General features: G+C 56.6%; 1 protein-coding gene across 1 annotated transcript in view; it reads left to right on the forward strand.

Annotated features, from left to right (window-relative positions):
* The first annotated feature begins 6,807 nt into the window (after positions 1-6,807).
* The window catches only part of FXR2 (FMR1 autosomal homolog 2), a 44,301-nt gene continuing 32,632 nt past the window's right edge, over positions 6,808-18,476 (forward strand). Inside the window, exon 1 of the mRNA XM_065416935.1 lies at positions 6,808-6,850. The gene's annotated coding sequence lies outside the window, so the exon portion shown is untranslated. The remainder of the gene's footprint in view (positions 6,851-18,476) is intronic.

An 18,476-nucleotide genomic window follows, 5' to 3' on the forward strand; every position in this document is an offset into this window, starting at 1 on the left:
TCCCCTGTCAGCATTCACAGACCACAGTAAGAACAGTCCCAGTTCGTCACATCACACACACACTGCTCTGTGCACACACACGCACATACACTGCTCTGTGCACACACCCACACAGTGCTCTGTGCACACACACATAGAGCCCCTGTGCGCGCACACACACTGATCTGTGCTCACACACGCACACACACAGCCCCTGTGCACACACACACAGCCTCTGTGCGCGTGGACACACACAGGCACACACACAGCCCCTGTGCACACACATACACTGCTCTGTGCACACACACAGCTCCTGTGCGCGCACACACACACACACACTGCTCTGTGCACACACACACACACTGCTCTGTGCACACACACAGCCTCTGTGCACACACACACACATGCACACACACAGCCCCTGTGCACACACACACACTGCTCTGTGCTTACACACACACACACACTGCTCTGTGATCACACACACACACTACTCTGTGCTCACACACACACAGCCCCTGTGCGCGCGCGCACACACACACACACACACTGCTCTGTGCGCACACACACACACACAGCTCTGTGCACACACACACACAGCCCCTGTGTGCGTGCACACACACACACACTGCTCTGTGCACACACACTGCTCTGTGCACACACTGTTCTGTGCACACACACGCACACTGCTCTGTGCTCACACACACACACAGCCCCTGTGCACACACACACACTGCTCTGTGCTCACACACACACACACTGCTCTGTGCTCACACACACACAGCCCCTGTACACACACACACTGCTCTGTGCTCACACACACACACAGCCCCTGTGCGCGCACACACACTGCTCTGTGCTCACACACACACACAGCCCCTGAGCGCGCACACACACTGCTCTGTGCTCACACACACACACACAGAGCCCCTGTGCGCACACACACACTGCTCTGTGCTCACACGCACACACAGCCCCTGTGCGCACACACACACTGCTCTGTGCTCACACACACACAGCCCCTGTACACACACACACTGCTCTGTGCTCACACACACACACACAGCCCCTGTGCGCACACACACTGCTCTGTGCTCACACACACACACACACACACACAGAGCCCCTGTGCGCGCACACACACACTGCTCTGTGCTCACACACACACACTGCTCTGTGCTCCCACACATAGAGCTCTGTGCGCACACACACACAGCCCCTGTGCACACACACACACAGAGCTCTGTGCAAACACACACACAGCCCCTGCGCGCACACACACACTGCTCTGTGCTCACACACATGCACAGCCCCTGTGCACACACACACTGCTCTGTGCTCACACACACACAAACACACAGCCCCTGTGCACACACACACACACTGCTCTGTGCTTACACACACACACACACACTGCTCTGTGCACACACACACACTGCTCTGTGCACACACTGCTCTGTGCACACACACACACACACACACACTGCTCTGTGCTCACACACACACACTGCTCTGTGCTCACACACACACACACAGAGCCCCTGTGCGCACACACACACTGCTCTGTGCTCACACACACACAGCCCCTGTACACACACACACTGCTCTGTGCTCACACACACACAGCCCCTGTGCGCGCACACACACTGCTCTGTGCTCACACACACACACAGCCCCTGAGCGCGCACACACACTGCTCTGTGCTCACACACACACACACACAGCCCCTGTGCGCACACACACACTGCTCTGTGCTCACACACACACACACACACACAGCCCCTGTGCGCACACACACACTGCTCTGTGCTCACACACACACGCACACACACAGCCCCTGTGCACACACATACACTGCTCTGTGCACACACCCACACAGTGCTCTGTGCACACACACATAGAGCCCCTGTGCGCGCACACACACACTGATCTGTGCTCACACACGCACACACACAGCCTCTGTGCGCGTGGACACACACAGGCACACACACAGCCCCTGTGCACACACATACACTGCTCTGTGCACACACACAGCTCCTGTGCGCGCACACACACACACACACTGCTCTGTGCACACACACACACTGCTCTGTGCACACACACGCAGCCTCTGTGCACACACACACACATGCACACACACAGCCCCTGTGCACACACACACACTGCTCTGTGCTTACACACACACACACACACTGCTCTGTGATCACACACACACACTACTCTGTGCTCACACACACACAGCCCCTGTGCGCGCGCGCACACACACACACACACACACACACACTGCTCTGTGCGCACACACACACACACACCTCTGTGCACACACACACACAGCCCCTGTGTGCGTGCACACACACACACACTGCTCTGTGCACACACACTGCTCTGTGCACACACTGCTCTGTGCACACACACGCACACACACTGCTCTGTGCACACACTGCTCTGTGCACACACACAGCCCCTGTGCGCACACACACACTGCTCTGTGCACACACACACACAGTGCTCTGTGCACACAGAGTGCTCTGTGCACACACACAGAGCTCTGTACACACACACACACAGTGCTCTGCGCGCTCACCCCCCCACACACACACACCGGGCTCTGCACACACACGCTGCTCTGTGCACACACATGTACACACAACTATGTGCACACACACACACACACACAGCCCCTGTGCGCACACACACACTGCTCTGTGCACACACACACACACAGTGCTCTGTGCACAGAGTGCTCTGTACACACACACAGAGAGCTCTGTGTACACACACACACAGCCCCATGCGCACACACACACACACACACTGCTCTGTGCACACACACACACACACAGACTGCTCTGTGCACACACACACTGCTCTGTGCACACTGCTCTGTGCGCACACACACACACACACACTGCTCTGTGCACACACACACACACACAGCCCCTGTGCGCACACACACACTGCTCTGTGCACACACACACACAGTGCCCTGTGCACACAGAGTGCTCTGTACACACACACACAGTGCTCTGCGCGCGCGCACACACACACACACACACGCTGCTCTGTGCACACACGTACACACAACTATGTGCACACACACACACACACGTACTTGCCAGGTACACACACACAGCCCCTGTGTGCACACACACACTGCTCTGTGCACACACACACACACAGTGCTCTGTGCACAGAGTGCTCTGTACACACACACAGAGAGCTCTGTGTACACACACACACAGCCCCATGCGCACACACACACACACACACACTGCTCTGTGCACACACACACACACACAGACTGCTCTGTGCACACACACACTGCTCTGTGCACACTGCTCTGTGCGCACACACACACACACACACTGCTCTGTGCACACACACACACACACAGCCCCTGTGCGCACACACACACTGCTCTGTGCACACACACACACAGTGCCCTGTGCACACAGAGTGCTCTGTACACACACACACAGTGCTCTGCGCGCGCGCGCACACACACACACACACGCTGCTCTGTGCACACACGTACACACAACTATGTGCACACACACACACACACGTACTTGCCAGGTACACACACACAGCCCCTGTACACACACAGTGCTCTGTACACACACACACATACTGCTCTGTGCACGCATACACACAGCTATGTGCGCACACACACACAGAGGTCTGTACACACAGACGGCCCATGTGCACACACAGATCTCTGTACACACACACACAGACTGCCCATGTGCACACACACACACAGAGCTCTGTACACACACACAGTGGTCTACACACACACACAGTGCTCTGTACACACACACACATACACACAGTTATGGGCACAAACACACACATACTTGCCAGGTACACACATACAGAGTGCTCTGTTTACACACACAGCCCATGTACACACACACACACACTGCTCTGTGCACACACATGTACACACAACTATGGGCACACACACACACACACGTACTTGCCAGGTACACACACATAGAGCTCTGTATGCACACACACACACACAGGGCCTGGTCCCTGTCCCAGCGCCAGCCCCGGGGACCCGTGGGGGTGGGGGGTATTTGTGGCGCCCGGGAGGCCGTGTCGTGACCCCGTTAATGGGACTCTGGCCTGACCGCGGCACGTCTCAGATCCACCCAACCGAAGGACCCGAGCCAGCAATACCACGTCGCCGCCCGCTCCACCCCCCAGCCCTGCCCCACTGCCCCCACCGGGCCCCCAGACACCCATGCCTCTGTGTCTGCTGCTTCTTAACCATCCTCCCGCCCCAGAGGCCCTGGAGGGGTGTGTATGGGGATGGACGGACAGACGGAGGGGTGTGTATGGGGCTGGATGGACGGACAGACGGAGGGGTGTGTATGGGGATGGACAGACACACGGAGGGGTGTGTATGGGGATGGATGGACAGACACACGGAGGGGTGTGTATGGGGCTGGATGGACGGACAGACGGAGGGGTGTGTATGGGGATGGACAGACACACGGAGGGGTGTGTATGGGGATGGATGGACAGACACACGGAGGGGTGTGTATGGGGCTGGATGGACGGACAGACGGAGGGGTGTGTATGGGGATGGACAGACACACGGAGGGGTGTGTATGGGGATGGATGGACAGACACACGGAGGGGTGTGTATGGGGATGGACAGACACACGGAGGGGTGTGTATGGGGATGGATGGATGGACAGACGGAGGGGTGTGGTTGGGGATGGATGGATGGACAGATAGAGGGGTGTGTATGGGGATGGATGGACGGACAGAGGGGTGTGTATGGGGATGGATGGATAGACTGAATGACGTGCATGGGGATAGACAGACGTTTCATGGGGATAGACAGTCGTGCATGGGGATAGACAGACGTGCACGGGGACACACAGACGTGCGTCCGTGGGGACGGATAGATTTCTCCTTATTTGAACATCTGCCAAAACCCAAAATGTTCCCACTGAAAATTGAGACAAACGTCTCTTTGCTTGTTTGGTTTTGTCAACCTTTTCCATGGGGACCAACCCCCATTTCCCGGCCGTCTGTACTTGTGATCCTGTAGGAGGCCCTCCAGTCACGTTTTCACACTGTTCTCTCTTCATCATCTATCCCAAGGGCAGCGGGGACCAATGTCTAGGATCGCCTAGTGCCAGAGCACCGCCCTACTCCAGTGCCTCCCAACGGTGCCTGGAGATGCAGCAGGGCGTGCCTCGGGGAATTGGTGATGCTAGGGGACGCCTGTAGTTATGGTCGCCTGGCCTTTCCCGCCGCGAGACCCTGTTTTCGGTTTCCTGTAGCTTTGCCAAAATGTAATCGTTTGGGATGACATTTTCCAGGCCTGCAGCTGAAATTTTGCGGGGGACGTTCCAGCTAAAATGGATCAGTCGGAAGCATAGAGACCGCCCTCCTACTCCGCCACGTGCTGCTAGAGCGCCCCTCATGGAACCATAGAGTCCTCTCTCTCACACCCATTCAGGCCTTGGAGGACTGTGGGATATGGGGGTGCTCAGGGCCTAAGGGATTGTGGGATGCAGGGGCAGTTGGGGCCCAGGGGACTGTGGGATAAGGAGGTGCTTGGGGGGATTATGGGATACGGGGGGAGGGAATTATGGGATATGGAGGTGCTCAGGGGGATTGTGGGATACGAAGGTGCTCGGGCCCAGGGGATTGTGGGATACGGGCGGACCCAGAGGGATTTTGGGATACGGGGGTGCTTGGGCCCAGGGGATTGTGGGATACGGAGGTGCTTGGGGGTTATGGGATATGGGGGGGCCCAGAGGGATTGTGGGATATGGGGGTGCTCAGGGACCAGGGGATTATGGGATATGGGGGAGTGGCTCGGGCCCCTTTTTCCCCATATCCCATAATCCCCCTCGTGCAGGGGTGGGGAGATTCGAACCCGTGACCTCAGGGTGCCCGGGGGGGAGGGGACTGTGTACCAACTGTCATTTTTGATTGACATTGCGGCGAAGCCAATCAGGAGAGAGGGGGAGAACGGAAGGGGCGGGCCTCGGCCGGTGATTGGCAGGCATGGGCGTGGCCTAGGCGTCGGGCGTTTCCCGCTCTCGGTCTCGGACGGGCAGAGGCAAGCGGCTGGGGGGAGGGAGAGGGCTTGCGCCCCAAAGTTGGTTGGAAGAGAGAGGCGCCTCCTGATTGGTCAACGGGAGTAGAAGGCGGCCTCATGATTGGTTGGAATTGCGAAGGGGCGGGGCAAGGCTCACAGGGGAGTCGCTGAGACGGGGCGGGGCATCGCCCTCGGATTGGAGGGCCCGGCGCTTGCGTATCGATCCCGCCGCCGCCATTGGCTCCCCCCCTCCTCGTGCTCCCACCGACGCCTCCGGATGGGCCGCCGGGTCGCGCGCGCGGCGTCTGAGCAACGCAACGCCGTCCCCGATTGGCCCCCCTAACCCTTCCTCCGCTTCCCATTGGCCACCTCCCGCGGGGCCCCGTCCTCCGATTGGCCCGCGGCCCCGGGCGGGCTCCCGCTGATTGGTTGACGAGGCGCGCCCCTGCCCCCCGCCTGCGCGCGCGCTGTGTGTGTGCGCGTCGGGGGGGGGGGGGGCGGCCGCTCGCTCGCTCGCTCGGTCGGTCGCGCGCGCTGCTGTGTGAGGCGGCGGCGGCGGCAGGTCGGGTCGGTCCCTGCCTCACGGTGGCGGAGCCGGAGCGGCCCGGGGCGCCTCCCATCCCCCCCCCGCTGCGGGGCTCCGCTCAGGCCGGGCCCGGCGGCGGCGGCGGCTCCTGCTGCTCGGCGGCCGGGCGGCTCCGGCCCGCGGCGGGGCCTGGGCCCCTCCCGGGGGGGGCGGCGGCCGGGCCCATGGAGGGGCTGCCCGTGGAGGTGCGGGGCTCCAACGGGGCCTTCTACAAGGTGAGGGGGCGGGGCCGCCCCGGGGCAGAGCGGGGGGGGCCACTGTGCGGTGGGGGGCCGTGGAGGTCCCATGGTGGGGGGAGGGGTTTGGGGGCCGGGGGTGCGATGGGGGGCAGTGGGGCCCCCACTGGGGGGGAGGGGAGAGAGGAGTGGGGAGGTCCCATTGGGGGGTGCGGGGTAGGATGGGGGGGAGGGGGCATTATAGGGGGCCGTGGAGGTCCCTTTAGGAGGTGGGGGAGGGGAGGGGAGCGTTGCGGTCCCATGGTGGGGGAGGGGTTTGGGTCCAGGGGGGCTGGGGGAGAGGGTGGTGGGGAGAGGAACAGGGAGGTCCCATGGTGGGGGCTGGGGGAGAGTGGGGGAGGGAGCAGGGAGTGGGCAGGTCCCACTGAGGGGGTAGGGTGGGGTGGCGGAGGGGGCTGAGGGGGGGAGAGAGATGATTGAGTGAGGGAGGGGGGGTTGGGTGGGTGGGGAGCAGGAAAGTCATACAGGTGCCTTGGGTAAGGTGGATGAGTGGGAGGAGTATGGAGGGGGGGTTAGGGGAGGTAATAGTGGGGGGTGTAGGGAGGGGGTATGACAGGGTGGGGGAAGGTGGATGATGGGCTGAGGGAGGGTCAGAGCGTGGTAATTGGGGGTGAGGCAGAGGGGGTCAGGTGGGGGGCTGTGGAGGTAATAGGGTGCGGAGGGAAGCATATAATGGGATGGGGGGTTGGTGTAGGCAAAGGGGGGAGGTAAAAGTGGGGGCAAGGAAGGGGAGGTGATGGGGTGAGGCAGAGGGGGCTGGGTGGGGGCAAGGGAGGTAACTGGGGGAAGGGGAGGAGGTCTGTGGGCGAGGGAGGGGTGTGAGGATGGATGTCTGGTGTGGGGGGGTCTGGCAGGGGTTGGGCACAAAGGGGGTATAGGGTGGGGGAAGGGGGTAATGGGGGCATGGTGGGGGGAGGGAGGGGAGGCAGAGAGGGTTGGGTGCGGGAGGGTAGGAGCAAGGGAGGGGAGATGTATGGGTGGGAGGTAGTGGGGGTCTGGTGGGTGGTGATGGGCTGGGGAGGTAATGGGGTCTGGGGAGGCATTGGGAAAGGGCGTAAGTTGAGGGCAAGTGGGTGGTATGATGGGGGGCTGTGGTGAGGAGACGGGCTCAAGCACTGGAAAGGTGTACAGTGGGGCACGAGGCGGGGTATGAGGGGAGGTAATGGGGTTATGGTGGGGGCAGTTGGAGGAGGGGGTTACGTGGCTGTGGGTTTATGATGGGGGTATGATGTGGGCGGCTTATGGGGGGGTCTGTAGGAGGGAGGGAGGGGAGGTAATCTGGGGTATGACGTGTGGGATTATGGGGCAGTAACTGGGGAGCGGGGCTATGTGGTTTGGGGGTTATTTAGGAGGAAGTGAGGGAACCAGGAAGGTTTTGAGGCACAGAGTGGACTGGAGGGCTCTAACTGGGGGCCAAGGGGCTGGGGGTAAGACGTGGGGGGGAAGGGGGTATGTGGGGGCTCACGGGAGGACATGAGGTATGGGGGGATTGGAGGAAAGATGTTGGGAGAGGAGGATTATGGGGGGAGAGGCTGGGTGTTTGGTGTCCCCTGGGGCGTGACTGAAGGGTCTGGGACTCTGCATAAAGCTGTAGGGACTTGTGGGAGGGGGGATGGAAGCCCCCCCCCATTAGCAATGAGGATTTCCTCTCCTAGGGATCCCCTGCAGTCGGTTACAGGGTCACTGGGGATCGGAGGCCCCCTAATATGGGATGGAGGGTCACTGAGCTGGGTAGGCATCCTTAGGATAGCGACCCTGTTTCCCCGATCCTTTTGGGGGCCCCTGACTGTGAGTGGGGCGATCAAAACCTGGATTGTTGGGGGTCTGAGAATGGTGGGGGTCTGAGAATGCAGTGTCACTGTGGGGGTGGGGAATCCCAATTTAGCCTGTGGTGCACTGTGCCTATGTCCCCCTTATCTCTAAGCTCCACATAGGGGCCCCCCTTCTTTCCTCCTTTCCCTCTGCACCCCTAGAAGGTTTGCGTTTGCACTGTGGCTCTTCCATCGGGCTGTCCTTTTCCCTCCCCACTTTCCCTTTCATTTTCCCCAAGACAACTCCCCTTTGCTCCTTCTCAGATGTGTCTCAAAAGCTCAGCCCTGCCTCCTAAACCCAGACATCACAGGGGTCAGAGCTCCCTTCCAACAATCCGGCAGGGTTCAAAATCCACCCCTGGGCAGTCCGGTTGTAGCGGACCTTTATTGTGTGTGAAAGGAAAAGTGGGAGGCGTGGGACGCTGTCTGAATCAACCAGGTGTTCCTTTCAGCTCCTAGTTCCTTGCTGCCAGAGCGCCACTGGCAGGTGGATGTGTCTTGTACGGGGACCCAACGTCACTTGAATAGCAAAACCTCCCCCCCCCCCCAATTTCTAATGCCTAATCAGTTGCTACATCTTAATTTCTGACGCGAGATCCCTTGATGACGTCAGGTTGCGCCCCAGTCTGTATTTTTTGCAAGTGGACTGGAAACCAAGGATTTGAGTTCTCTTGCCTGGTGGGGAGATAAATATCGTGATTTCCCCCCCTCTATAAAATGGGGGTCGTACCCACCTTAGAGAGCCTTGAAATCAGTGGTGGGCCCCATTGTCCAGCACTCTGTCATAGCAATCACAATCCCTTTCTAAACAGACCTAGCATAGGGGGAAACCCACCTTAGAGAAGCGACGGGACTTGCCCAAACCACACGTCAGGGTGGTCAGGGCTGGGAATAGCCTCTGAGTCCACTTTCTGCTAGCCCTTGCTACCTCTCAAGTGTAGCTTTTGGACCAGGTTGTGGTGGGCGGTCGAAGTACATTTCCTAGCTTCTGAGGCTACGAGCCATTGTGATGATCTTGTCTGACCTCCTGTGTAATTTGCGCTTTGTGGCTGCAATATACCTGTTGCCTTAAGGAAGTCGATTTTATTCAGGAATGGCTTTCCTTTACCGCCCCAGAACAAAGTGGGATAAGACTTTGGCAAGCCGCGTTATTTTAATGTTTGAAGGCTGAGAATATCGAAGCCCATAAAGCTTGGTTATTCTCCAAAAAAATCTCTCTCTGGGCTCCTAAACCAAAGGCAACGCTCAGATGTCGTTCTTCACCTGGGAACTCGGAGGAGCGTGCTCTCGCAGTGCCATCTCATCTTGCGGAGGAGGGTGGCGTAAATTTATGACCCTGTGTAAACAATCAAAACGTTGCAGCTGGAACCTAGATGGGTATTCCTGTGTCTGCATCGAACGCTGGTGCCTGATGGGTTAATGTCACTAACTTAAGTCCAGATCCTCCAACGGGCCCGGGAACGTTGGGAGGCTAAATCCCTTTGAGAATCAGGGCCTTGTTTCTCAGAGGTAGAGCCCAGGGGTGCATGTGAGAAGAGCCATTGTTAGGTAGGCACCTTTCTGATTTGAGGTATTAGTTAGATTTGTACCGAAATCTGCTGTTCCCACAGAGGGCCTGGCATCACAGCTCCGGACTGTCGGATCCCCTTATGCTATGGGCTGACCAAACAGAGAGAGTCCCTGCTCGCAACTGAAACCAACAAGACAGGAAGGATTGTGATTCCCATCTCCCAGCTGGGGAAACCGAGGCTCAGATTTGGTGACTTGCCTGTGGTCGCGCAGCGGGTCTCTAACCCTGATTTCCCGATTCCTTTCTCTTGCAGCAGCACCCAGGTTCAGAGCCCTTTTGCAAACATACACTGATTGTAGGGCAAAGCATGAGGATTGATTTCGATGTACTTTGCAGCACTGAATTCTTGCATCCTTTTGGCTTCCCATGCCTTAATGGACCACAGGAATTATTTAAGTTTATGACCGGCTTCGACTGTTCCCCATTCATGCTGCCTTCTAACAGGCTACGGATCCAGGTAGTATTATTGGACAGTCTTGTTTCCTGCAAGCTCCTCTCAGTGGCGTGTTTAAATACGCTGATGATATGAGTTTCGTTACAGAGTACTTAGGGTTGTTGAGTCAGATTGCCCAATTAGCCAGGCAGGCGTAACCCTACAATTTTGCACTTACGGCACCTCCGTGGCAGAGCAGTGACAGGAGACCCTCTCGTGCCATCTGAAAATCTGGTCTCCTCATTGAAGTGCTTGATAATTTAGCTGGTGAAGATGGTCTTGTGGTAAAAGCTGGGACTCCGGAGAGCCGGTTTCAGTTCCTCCTTGTGCCACACACTTTCTGCAGGAGCTTGAGCATATCGCTTTAATCTCTGGGCATCTGTAAAATGGGGCTGTTTCTTCCTTTGTCTTGTCTGTTCAGAGCACGCACTGTCTCTTACTATGTGTGTGCCTAGCACAGCTGGTCTCTAGCCCAATCTTCCCGAACCATGAGACTGTCCTGGTGACAGCTGGCACAGAGTCCCAATGCTGTCATGTGTGTTCCCTTCATGCTCTCATTGGCTGTAATAACCTGTCCGGTCTCTCGTCCCAAAGCCAGAGTGGTTATCCCTGTCTGATCTCGTTCCACTGAGATTGCGGACATGGCATAATGTGACTTAGGGTTATTAAACCAAGATTGGGACCCCATGATGCTAGGTGCTGTACGTTCACATACAAGACCATTTCTGCCCTGAAGAGCTCGCAATCCCAATAGACTAACTAGAGGGGTGGTTATTTTCCCTGCTGTACACATGGGGAGCTGAGTCTCAGACTAGTATTCATGTTTTAATATATCAGGCTTTTCATCGGTCAAAGCGCTTTACAGAGGAGGTGTCAGCATCATCCCCATTTTAAAGATGGGGAAACTGAGGCCCAGATAGGGTAAGTGTCTTGCCTAAACTCATCCAGCCCGTCAGCCCCAGATCCAGGAATAGACCCCAGGTCTCCAGGGCTCTATTCGCCAGTCCAGTGTTTTAGGTATAAGCCCAAACTCGGTTCATAGCCCCAAACTCCTCAGCTTGGACGTGAGGTGAAATTGTGTTTACTCCTTTTTGACCCATCTTGACAGTAAATTTGCCAAAAAATGACTATCAGGAAGTTCAATAGGGTTAGAAACAAAAGGTTGTCTAAAGCCGCAGCCCCTTTCGAACAGGTCATAGGGAATTGGATTATGAAACCTGTTGCTCTTTCCCGTATTTAGATTTTGAAGCAATGAATGCTTTAGAAAGCGTAACGCTGGGAGAATATCGGGTGCAATTGACTCTACCCGTCAATATTTCCTTTCCTTTTTGCTCCAAAATTAAAACATTTTAAAAAAAAAATGTTGAGGTTAGCAGCTTGAAGCAAAATATTTTGTAAAACATCTTGATTTTTGGCTCCTAGTGACAGACCTAGATTGCGTTAACTGCTGTACAAACGTCACAATGAATTTACAATCTATTTTACATATTTTATTATTATGGCCCTGTCAAGGCTGTATCCCCACTTTGAACTTTAGGGTACAAATGTAGGGGCCTGCATGAGGACTTCTAAGCTTAACTACCAGCTTAGTTCTGGTCCGCTGCCACCATTCCCTACCCTGGGAAGCTTTTAGAAACCTCTCACCAATTCCCTGGTGAATACAGATCCAAACCCCCTTGGATCTTAAAACAAGGAGAATTTGACCCTTCCCCCCTCCTTCCTTTCACCAACTCCTGGTGAATACAGATCCAAACCCCCTTGGATCTTAAAACAAGGAGAAATCAATCAGGTTCTTAAAAAGAAGGCTTTTAATTAAAGAAAAAGGTAAAAATCATCTCTGTAAAATCAGTATGGAAAATAACTTTACAGGGTAATCAAACTTAAAGAGCTCAGAGGACCCCCCTCTGTCTTAGGTTCAAAGTACAGCAAACAAAGATAAACACTCTAGTAAAAGGTACATTTACAAGTTGAGAAAACAAAGTAAAACTAAGACGCCTTGCCTGGCTTTTTTACTTACAAGTTTGAAATATGAGAGACTTGTTTAGAAAGATGGGGAGAACCTGGGTTGATGTCTGGTCCCTCTCAGTCCCAAGAGCGAACAACCCCTTAAAACAAAGAGCACACACAAAAGCCTTTTCCCCCACCCCAAGATTTGAAAGTATCTTGTCCCCTTATTGGTCCTTTGGGTCAGGTGTCAGCCAGGTTACCCGAGCTTCTTAACCCTTTACAGGTAAAAGGATTTTGGAGTCTCTGGCCAGGAGGGATTTTAGTACTGTACACAGGAGAGCTGTTACCCTTCCCTTTATAGTTATGACACGCCCCCCAAATCACAGATAGTGTTGGACGTCCGGTTCCACACTGGCTGTGATTTCTTTCTGGAGCTCTAGGAGAAAACCGATTTAATAAGACACATGTACCTTTAGACATACTACTGATTATATAAAAACTAACAATATGTTTTTGTCACGGAGTAAGGGGGGACTCGGGGCCCTGCACCCCCGGCTTCCTGCGATTCACCATGACTCTCAGCCAGCCAGTAAAGCAGAAGGTTTATTTAGACGACGGGAATACAGTCCGAGACAGGTCGTGCAGGCACAGACAACAGGATACCCCTCAGTTAGGTCCATCTTGGGGTCCTCGGGCGTCCCAGCCCCCCTCCAGAGGTCAGAGCCCTCCCTGCCTCCAGCCACCAGCTTCCCCGAGTCTGCCTTCAGCGACCCCTCCCTCAGCCTTTGTTCAGTTTCCCGGGCAAAGGTGTCACCTCGCCCCAGCCCCCTCCTGGGTTCTCATGTTACAGGCTCAGGTATTTCCCTTCAGTCATTCTCCCATCCCCCAATGGAGACATCCTAGCCACACTCCCCTGTCAGCACTTACAGATCACAGTAAGAACAGTCCCAGTTCGTCACATCTCCCCCCTTCGAGACCGAACTGAGCGGGGTCACTTTAGCCAGTGACCCGGGGAAGTTCGAACCTACCCCCGTTCCCATGGATGCCCCAGCATCCCTCCCATTCCTGGGTGAGAATTACACCAGGCCCCTCCAGTTTCACTCCCCCCCTTAGGTCGGGGGTGCTCGAGGGCATTTGCAGTTCGCATGGGGGAAGGGTTATGCGGCCTGTGCCCTTTTTCCACCCCAATACCCCTGGGGTTCCAACTGGGCTGCGGTCTTCTCCCAGCGTTCCAGTCTGGAGGTCTGTGCTTCGGGCTCTCTTGGTTCAGAGCCCCCCTTTTAACCTTGGCCACCCTCTGGAAAGGCTCCTCTATGCTGGGCAAGGGTCCTAAAGCCGTTTTCCCCTTGTCCCGGGCCTTCCTTCCCCTCTGACAGGGGTCACAGGATCGGCAGTACTGCCGGACAGTAACAAAGACCCCAGGCCAGTAAAAGCTCCGTAGCAGCCTCTGCTGGGTACGCCAGGTTCCCTGGTGCCCTGAGAGGGGGGTGTCATGGGCCCGGTACAGCAGCTGGCGGCGATACTTCTGGGGTACCACCAGCTGCCTCCTGAACCCCCCTGACTCCATTTTCCCTGGGGGAGCCCATTCTCGGTACAGGAACCCCTTCTCCCACAGGAACCTTTTCCGGCCACCTCTCCCCATGGCCTGTACCGCACCGAGGTCGGCCAGGTCCCTTATCTTCCGTAAGGAGGGGTCTTTCTGCACCTCGGCCTGGAACTCAGCAGCTGGGACAGGGATGGCCACCTGCTCTCTCTTGCCGGCTGGGTCTGAGGCCGCAGCCTCCCTGAGCCGTGTCCCTGGGCGTTCCCTCCCCACCAGGTTAGGGTCCTGCGCCTCGGGCAAGGCACCCTCCCCAAGGCCAGGGCGCAGTGCCCCTCGCACTGCGGGTCACAACCAGTGCACTTGGTGGGTTGCTTGACCAGTCCTCCAGGTCCCCCCCCATCAACACCTCAGTGGGCAAATACGGGTGCACCCCCACATCCTTGGGGCCCTCCTTGGCCCCCCACTTCAGGTGTACCCTCGCCACGGGCACTTTGACTGGTGTCCCGCCCACCCCCGTCAGGGTCAGGTAGGTGTTGGGCACCACCTGATCTGGGGGCACCACCTCGGGCCGGGCCAGCGTCACCTCTGCGCCCGTATCCCAGTATCCCTCGACCTTCCTCCCATCCACCTCCAGGGGAACGAGGTACTCTTTCCGGAGGGACCGCCCCGCGCCCACCGTATAAACCAAAAACCCTGAGTCTGGAGCATCCCGCCCCGCAGAGGAGCAGGCCTGGAGCTCTCCTCCCTCCTTAGCAGGTGGTACTCTGCCAGCCCCCCTTCCCTGGGAGTGCTGCCTCTCGCCCGGCTGGGTCTCTACCCAGTCAACCCTCTGTGGGTTTGGTCTGCTCAGTCTGTCCCTGAGCCTGGGGCACTGGGCCCGTATGTGACCTCTTTGGTCACAGTGATAGCAGACCATGTCCCAGGGGTCCCCTCGAGTGGGTTGGATGGACCTGACGCTGGATCTTCCCCTTTGGTGGGGTTTCTCCGCATTTTCCCGCTGGGATGGCCCATGGTGACTCTCGCTCTGCGTTGAGGTGGGACTGTTCCTTTGGGACTCCTCCCTGCCAGCCCCTGACCGGCTCTTTACAAACTCATCGGCCAGCCGGCCTGCATGTCGCGGGTTCTCTGGCTTTTTGTCCACCAACCACAGCCTCAGGTTGGATGGGCACCGCTCATACAGTTGCTCCAGTACCAGCAGTTTAACCAGGTCCTCCTTTGTCCTGGGCCCCAGCAGCCCACTTGCTGGCGTATCCTTCCATGCGGACGGCTAGTTGCAGATATGAGATCTCCGGGGTTTTATCCTGACTCCGGAACCTTTCCCGGTACATCTCAGAAGTCAGCCCAAACTCACGTAGCAGGGCCTTTTTGAATAGTTCATAGTCCCCTTTTTCCGCCTCTTCTAGTTGGCGGTACAAGGCCAAGGCTTTGGGGTCCAGTAAGGGGGTGAGAGCCCGGAGTTTGTCTGCAGGATCAACCTGGTGCAGCTCGCAGGCCGTCTCAAAGGCATCCAGGAAGTCATCCATGTCCTCCCCCTCCTTACGTGGGGCCATGATGCACTTATTAAAGCTTCGTGCAGTCCTGGGTCCCCCCTCACTCACCGCAGCCGGGGGCTCGCGGCCCTTCAGCCTCGCCAGTTCCAGTTCATGATGCCTCAGCCTCTCTCTCTCTTCATGCTGCCTTTGTCTCTCATTCTCCTCCCGTTCATGCTGTCTCTGGTGTTCACGATCCTCCAGCTCTCTCAGTTTTAGCTTTATCTCCCATTCCAGCCCATTCCGCTCCACGGATGCTGCGCGTGGCCGGGAGGATCCCCTGCTGGCCGGCGAGCGTTGCCGGGAGGATCCCCTGCTGGCCGGGGGGGTCACAGCACCCTCGGTATTTGCTGGGCTCCTCCCCACCCTTCCCCTAGGCATAGGAAGGAGGGGTCTTGGGAAGCCCTCAGCAGCCGGCTGACCACTCCCAGCTGGGACAGACACTGGGGCCTGCGCTGCATCTGCCAGGCTGCTTCCCTCAGAGACAGGGATCGGTTCATTCGAGCGATCTCCCTTCTCCAGCTGGGCAATGAGCTGTTCTTTGGTGAGCTTCCCAGTGCACACCCCCCTCTGCTTGCACAGCTCCACCAGGTCGCTCTTAAGCCGCTTGGCATACATCTTCCTGCTGGCCACTCACAGGCCTGTGTGCTCACCGCTCCCCACCGTTTCCAGGGAGACCCCTAGTGTGCCAGCCCTTCTCGAGGTCACCACCTCTCTGCCAGGGTCGAGCTGCAGACTCCACCGCCCCTGGGACCACTCGCTGCGATCCCCCGGGGGACCCTGTTACTGCAAAAGTCCTTCTCGCTGGTCACACACTCCCAGGGATGATAACCGTCTCTCTCTCTGACTCCTCAGCACGCCTGGTCCCCGTCAATCCCCCTTCGTTTTACTGCTCCCCAGTCACTTACTGCAGGAAGCGCCGTCCACGGGGTGCAGTAGATCCCACCGCTGCCACCAGTTGTCACGGAGTAAGGGGGGACTCAGGGCCCTGCACCCCCGGCTTCCTGCGATTCACCATGACTCTCAGCCAGCCAGTAAAGCAGAAGGTTTATTTAGACGACGGGAATACAGTCCGAGACAGGTCGTGCAGGCACAGACAACAGGATACCCCTCAGTTAGGTCCATCTTGGGGTCCTCGGGCATCCCAGCCCCCCTCCAGAGGTCAGAGCCCTCCCTGCCTCCAGCCACCTCACCAGCCAGCTTCCCCGAGTCTGCCTTCAGCGACCCCTCCCTCAGCCTTTGTTCAGTTTCCCGGGCAAAGGTGTCACCTCGCCCCAGCCCCCTCCTGGGTTCTCATGTTACAGGCTCAGGTATTTCCCTTCAGTCATTCTCCCATCCCCCAATGGAGACCATCCTAGCCACACTCCCCTGTCAGCACTTACAGATCACAGTAAGAACAGTCCCAGTTCGTCACAGTTTTATTTCAAGAACAATTGTTAACCAGTTAACTCTGGGAAACTTTCCCGGGAGAGTGCATCAGCCACTTTGTTAGAAGCTCCCAAAATGTGTTGTATTTCAAAATCAAAATCTTGGAGAGCTAAACTCCACCGAAGAAGTTTTTTGTTATTTCCCTTGGCGGTATGAAGCCACTGTAGCGCAGCATGGTCTGTTTGTAGTTGGAAACGCCGTCCCCAAACATATGGGCGTAGCTTTTCCAGCGCGTACACAATGGCGTAGCATTCCTTTTCGCTGATTGACCAGTGGCTTTCCCTCTCAGACAGTTTCTTGCTGAGAAACACGACAGGATGGAATTCTTGATCCGGTCCTTCCTGCATTAAAACTGCTCCCACGCCTCACTCGGAAGCATCTGTGGTTACTAGGAACGGTTTGTCAAAGTCTGGGGCCCTTAGCACAGGGTCAGACATGAGTGTTGCCTTAAGCTGGTTAAAGGCCTTTTGACACTTATCAGTCCACTGAACTGCATTTGGCTGTTTCTGGTCTGTCAGCGGGGCGGCGATTTGGCTGTAGTGTGGTACAAATCGCCTATAATATCCAGCCAAGCCTAAGAAGGATTGGACCTGTTTCTTTGACTTTGGAACCGGCCACTTTTGGATAGCATCCACTTTGGCCTGTAGGGGATTTATAGTTCCTTGACCCACCTGGTGCCCCAGGTACGTCACTCTGTTTTGGCCTATTTGACACTTTTTAGCCTTAACAGTTAGTCCTGCCTGCCGGATGCGCTCGAAGACTTTTTCCAAGTGCTCCAGGTGTTCTGTCCATGAATCAGAAAAAATGGCCACATCATCGAGGTAGGCAACTGCAGATTCTCCCAATCCCGCTAAGAGACCATCTACAAGTCTTTGGAAGGTGGCGGGTGCATTTCGCAACCCGAAAGGGAGTACATTGAATTCATACACCCCTGCCTGGGTGACGAAGGCGGACCTTTCCTTAGCGGGTTCATCTAGTGGTACTTGCCAGTACCCCTTGGTTAAGTCTAAAGTAGAGATGAATTGGGCATGTCCCAATTTCTCCAATAGCTCATCTGTGCGTGGCATTGGATAGTTGTCAGGACGAGTTACAGCATTTAGCTTACGGTAGTCCACGCAAAAGCGTATTTCCCCATCTGGTTTGGGAACTAGAACCACTGGAGATGCCCAGGCACTATTAGAGGGGCGGATTATACCCATCTGTAGCATGTCCTGGATCTCCCTTTGTATAGCAGTTTGGGTATGAGGTGACTCCCGGTAGGGTGGGGTTCTAATTGGGTGAGCATTACCTGTGTCAATGGAGTGGTATGCCCGTTCGGTCCGTCCTGGAGTGGCTGAGAAAATC

This window comes from Emys orbicularis, chromosome 15 (assembly GCF_028017835.1).
Source record: "Emys orbicularis isolate rEmyOrb1 chromosome 15, rEmyOrb1.hap1, whole genome shotgun sequence".
In the NCBI taxonomy this organism is placed as follows: domain Eukaryota; kingdom Metazoa; phylum Chordata; order Testudines; family Emydidae; genus Emys; species Emys orbicularis.